A 6,157-nucleotide genomic window follows, 5' to 3' on the forward strand; every position below is an offset into this window, starting at 1 on the left:
TTGTAGTCTCGTCAAGATGTTCCATTATCCTCATTATCCTTTCGATCGTAGTTTCCACCCGAGTATGTCAAAATGTCTTCTGAGGTTAGCCAGCAATTTCAAGATAGACAATAGGATAGTTCAATGGGACGACCGGACGTACGTGTTGACGAGCCTATGGATGTATGTCACTACTCTTGCGAGACGGTCGTGCCGCTCGCCTCAATGGCAGCCTCTAGTAGGTCAACCCACGCTACATGCTTTTTGTTTTCTTTTTCCTGTGTGAGGATTTTTAAATCTCTTCATTACTTATATTTAAATTTTGATAATGCTATAATATATATATATATATGAAAAAATACTTTTTTAATTTTAAAAAAAATTCACCGGCGTATTATAAAAATGTTTGAGGTGTGTTAAAATTTTGTTCTCGAGGTTTTACGAAACAAATAAAAAGGCGCGTGGAAGCTTCTAAAATAGGTCCATAGAGCTTCCCAAAACCGCTCTGAGAAGCTAAAGGAACAAATGTTATCGGTTGATCTGCCACTAGTAGAAAACAAGGCTTTGGTTGGGGCCTGGCCAGCCCATTAGTCCTGGTTCTGTCACGAACCGGGACCCATGCGGCATACGTCCCGGTTCGTGCACCCACGGGGCCGGCCGGGCCTCGGGAGGCATTTGTCCCGGTTCGTGTGGACCAATGGACCTCGCTCCTGGCCCACAGCCATTGGTCCCGGTTTGTGCGTAGAATCGGGACGAAAGGGGGGCCTTTAGTCCCGGTTCCAGCCACGAACCGGGACCAATGAGTTGCCTATATATGCCCCCTCGCCCGCGAGCAGAGCACTCCACAGTGCTCTGTTTTTTCTAGTCGGCGAAGGGAGAGCTTTGTGGTGCTCTAGCTCACCTCCTATGCACATGAGGTGTTCGATGAAATGCTCGAGCCACACTAGTTAAGCTTTCTCCTCTCGAAGCTCGAACTCCAAGCTCCATTTTCCCCGAGATTTGTCTAGGTTTAGCGGTCCGTCACGTCTTGTCCCCGTCTTCACCGATGTTGATCATCCGCGTCGATCTCTTCGTCGGCACCACCGTGGTGAGCCTCTTGTTCTTATCTTATTCTGAAAGAAAAAATTCTTACTTTCAATAGATACTTGTCAAATTTTCTTACTTTTATTATTGCTTGTTATTATATAGTGCGATGGTTTTGGTATCCGCCCCCGTTGGCCCTCGTCCTGGCTATGATTCAGATGTGGAATATATTATCTTTTATAACTATTTGGTTCATTTATTGTTTATGGCAATTATGCCCATCAAGTTGACATAGATTTTATTTATCTAGGAGGTAGTTGAACTAGAAATTCCAACCGACCCTATTGTCGAAAGGTTAAATTTAGTTGAAGGAAAACAATTATTTAGTTGAAGAAGAAAACAATTAGTTGGATCAATTGTTACCTTGGTTGTGATTATGATCGCATTTGTCGTTGCATTGAAAGGTTTTACATAGTTTCAATATATGGTTTAATTAGATGCTCTGGAGAGCTATATGTTGTTCAATGAGAACTATGTATGTACTTTTGTTTTAATGTGATGATGAACTTCTATTAATTTGGTCACTTATCTATCCATGTGAATCTGTAATGGTTTTTGACACACATAATTATATGTAATGCACACAGATGAACCGGCAATGGATGTACAGTGACAGGCACACCTCCGAGTACGTTAAGGGCGTGCATATTTTTTCTCGAAGTGGCTGAGGCAAACAAGCAGAATGGTTTTATGTGCTGTCCATGCCCTATATGTGGGAATAGGAAGTCTTACTCTGACCGGAAAAATCCTTCACACCCACCTGCTTTATAAGTGTTCATGTCACACTATAATGTTGGACCAGGCACGGAGAAATAGGGGTTATGATGGAAGACATCAAAGAAGAAGAGGACGATGACAACTATGTGCCCCCGGAATACGGTGCACTAGTAGAAAAGGTGCTTTCGCTCGGGCCTGGCCAACCCATTAGTCCCGGTTCTTCCACGAACCGGGACCAATCGATGCATTCGTCCCGGTTCGTGAGCCCAGAGGGCCGGCCGGGGCCTCGTGGGCATTGGTCCCGGTTCGTATGGACCCATTTGTCCCCGTTCCAGGTACGAACCGGGTCCAATGGGCCTCGCTCCTAGCCCACAAACATTGGTCCCGATTCTTTGCTCGAACCGGGACAGAAGGCTGGGCTTTAGTCCCGGTTCCAGCAACGAACCGGGATAAATGATTTGCCTATATATACCCCGTCGCCGCAGCAGAGCACTTCATAGTGCTCTGTTTTTTCTGGCTGGCGAGGAGAGGGCATTTGGGTGCTCTAGCTCACCTCCTATGCACACGAGGTGTTCGATGAAATGCCCGAGCCATGCTAGTTAAGCTTTCTCCTCTCGAAGCTCGACCTCCAAGCTCCATTTTCCCTGAGATTTGTCTAGGTTTAGCGGTCTGTCACGTCCCGTCCCCATCTTCAACGCCGTCGATCACCCGCGCCGATCTCGTAGCCTGCACCACTGTGGTGAGCCTCTTATCTTCTTCTGAAAGAAAGAAATTCTTACTTTAGATAGATACTTGTCTAATTTTCTTACTATTATTATTGCTTGTTATTATATAGTGCGATGGTTTTGGTATCCGCCCCCGTCGGCCCTCGTCCTGGCTATGATTCGGATGTGATATATATTATCTTTTATAACTATTTGGTTCATTTATTGTTTATAACAATTATGCCCATCAAGTTGGCATAGATTTTATTTATGTAGGAGGTAGTTGAACCGGAAATTCCAACCGACCCTATTGTCGAGAGGTTAAATTTAGTTGAGGAAGAAAACAATTACTTGAAGGAAAAAATAAAAAAATTGAGGAGGAGAAGATGATATTGGAGTTGCATGTTGCGGATGTCGTCGATGATCACAAGATCAAGATGGATGCAATGCGGTTGAAGATGAGAAAGATTAGAAAATATGCTATTCATACCGAGGCTTGGTATCATTATGCCGTTGGATCAATTTTTACCTTGGTTGTGATTATGATCGCATTTATTGTTGCATTGAAAGGTTTCACATAGTTTCAATGTATGGTTTAACTAGATGCTCTGGAGAGCTATATGTTGTTCAATGAGAACTATGTATGTACTTTGTTTTTAATGTGGTGATGAACTTCTATTAATTTGGTCACTTATCTATCCATGTGAATCTGTAATGGTTTTTGACACACATAATGTGATGATGAACTTCTATTATTTTGGTCACTTATCTATCCATGTGGCTTTGAATGGTGCATTTTGAACATACAAAATGTCTGGAGTTGAAATAAGTTCAAATAAATGAAATCCCTTTGTAACAGATGAGTTTCGTCCGAAACCCTGATACTTCGAAAGAGATTGTCCATTTTGTACATGAAGTGCATCCAGTTTTTGTCGTAACCCTCTCAACTTTTTAGTACATGCTATGTGGGTGAAATGATGACACCATGCCAACTTTCAACCCTTTTTAGAGTTCATTTGTAGTGCTTTTCAATTTCAGGGTCATTCAGCTCAAAAAAATCAGTAAATGCATGAAAAATAACAAATGAACTCGGAAAGGGTTGAAAATTGATGATGTGGCTTTGAATGGGGCATTTTGAACACACAAGATTTGTGGAGTTCAAATAAGTTTAAAAAAATGAAATCCCTTTGTAACAGACGAGTTTCCGTATGAAACCCTGATACTTCGAAAGAGATTGTCTATTTTCTACATGAAGTGCATCTACTTTTTGCCGTAACCCTCTCAACTTTTATGCACATGCTATGTGGGTGAAATGATGATACCATGCCAACTTTAAACATTTTCAGAGTTCATTTGGAATGCTTTTGAATTTCAGGGTCTTATAGCTCAAAAAATCAGTAAATGCATGAAAAATAATAAATGAAGTCAAAAAGGGTTGAAAATTGATGATGTTGCTTTCAATGGTGCATTTTAAACACACAAAAAGTCTGGAGTTGAAATAAATTCAAAAAAATGAAATCCCTTTGTAACAGACGAGTTTCCGTATGAAACCCTAATACTTCGAAAGAGATTGTCCATTTTGTACACGAAGTGCATCCAGTTTTTGAATGTAACCCTCTCTACTTTCTTGCACATGCTATGTGGGTGAAATGATGATACTATGCCCACTTTCAACCTTTTCAGAGTTCATTTTTAGTGCTTTTCAATTTCAGGGTCTTATAGCTTAAAATAATCAGTAAATGCATGAAAAATAACAAATGAAGTCAGAAAGGGTTGAAAAATGATGATGTGGCTTTGAATGGTGCATTTTGAACACAGAAAAATTATGGAGTTCAAATAAGTTAAAAAAAATAAAATACCTTTGTAACAGACGAGTTTCCGTATGAAACTTTGATACTTCGAAAGAGATTGTCCGTTTTGTACACGAAGTGTATCCAGTTTTTGCCATAAGCCTCTCTACTTTCTTGCACATGCTATGAAGGTGAAATGATGATATACATACCAACTTTCAACCTTTTCAGAGTTCATTTGTAGTGCTTTTCAATTTCAGGGTCTTATAGCTCAAAATAATTAGTAAATGCATGAAAAATAACAAATAAAGTCGGAAATGGTTGAAAATTGATGGTGTGGCTTTGAATGGTGCATTTTGAACATAGAAAAAGTATGGAGTTCAAATAAGTTCAAAAAAATAAAATCCCTTTGTAACAGACGAGTTTCCGTATGAAACCCTGATACTTCGAAAGAGATTGTCCGTTTTGTACGCGAAGTGCATCCAGTTTGTAGTCAGTAGAAACAAAATAAAAAAAATAAAATTATCAAAGTATTTTCTTAAAATAAAATTTCAGGGTCTTTCAGCAAAAAGAATTATCATAAAATAAAATAAATAAGTAATTTGAAACAAAATAATATAAACTTTAATAAAATATATAAGTAGAAACGAAATAAAGTAAAATAAAATAAAATTTAATAACATAAATAAAATTTATGAAACTAAAATTATCAAAGTATTTTCTGTTCAAAACATTATAAGCAACCTCTAAAATTTATGAAACTAAAATTATATAAAATTGATGCAACTAAAATTATCAAAGTATTTTCTGTCCAAAATCATTAAAAGCAAAAAGAATTTTCATAAAGAACTTTTTTGTTAGAAACTTTAATAGCAAAAAAAATTATAATAAAGTAAAATAAATAAGTAATTATAAACAAAATAAAATAAAATAAATAAGTATTTAGTTGTAAGTAGAAACAAAACGAAAAAATAAAGCAAAAAAGAAAACAAAAAAACTGGGAAAAAATAAAAAAAATTGCCACCTACTGGGCCACCACGGCCTTAATACGACTAGAAACCCATCCATGGGCCAGGATTCAGGTCCGTAGAAGGCCAAGTAGGCCCATCAAGCATAGCAGTCATAATTAGGCCCGTAAGCCTACAATGGAGAGGAGCTCGAGAGGGGTGCGACAGTGGGGCTTATAAACCACTGCGCGCCCCTCTCGACTAGCGAGGTGGGACTAAACTCCTACCATGACCCCGCTATGCAAGGCCGTTGGTCCCGGTTGATGGCACCAACCGGTACTAAAGGGGTGCATTGGTTCCGGTTCGTGGCACCAACCGGAACCAATGCCCCCCCTTTAGTCCCGGTTGGTGCCACCAACCGGGACCAAAGGACAATGCTTCTCGCCGTTTGGGCTGCTGAAAATAGACCTTTGGTCCTGGTTGGTGGCACAAACCGGGACCAAAGGGGGTATTCGTCCCGGTTGATGCCACCAGCCGGGACCAAAGGATCTAGTATATAAGCCCACACTTAGAAAATTTGGCAGTTTCATCGCCAATTGCCTCCTGACGACGCCGAGCTCATCGCTGCCGCCAGGCTGCCCCGACGCCGTCCGTCACCCCCGACGACGCCGTCGCCCGTGCCTCGTCGTCGCCGTCTCCGTCTCCGTCGCCGTCTCCGTCACCGTTGTCGATGTCGTCCCCGAGCCCGCGCGCCCCTGCCCTCGCCCCCGAGCACGCCTTCGCCGTCCCCGAGCCTTCCTCGTCGCCGACGCCACCTCGCTGTGAGCGCCGCCCCGATCCCCTGCTCCTCCTCCCTGTACTGGCCGCTGTCGCCGCCGCCCCTGCCCTTTGCTGCCGCCGCGCGTCGCCCCTGCCCTGCGCGACCGCCGTGCCGCCG

The sequence above is a fragment of the Triticum dicoccoides genome, chromosome 2A, assembly GCF_002162155.2.
Source record: "Triticum dicoccoides isolate Atlit2015 ecotype Zavitan chromosome 2A, WEW_v2.0, whole genome shotgun sequence".
Lineage (NCBI taxonomy): Eukaryota > Viridiplantae > Streptophyta > Magnoliopsida > Poales > Poaceae > Triticum > Triticum dicoccoides.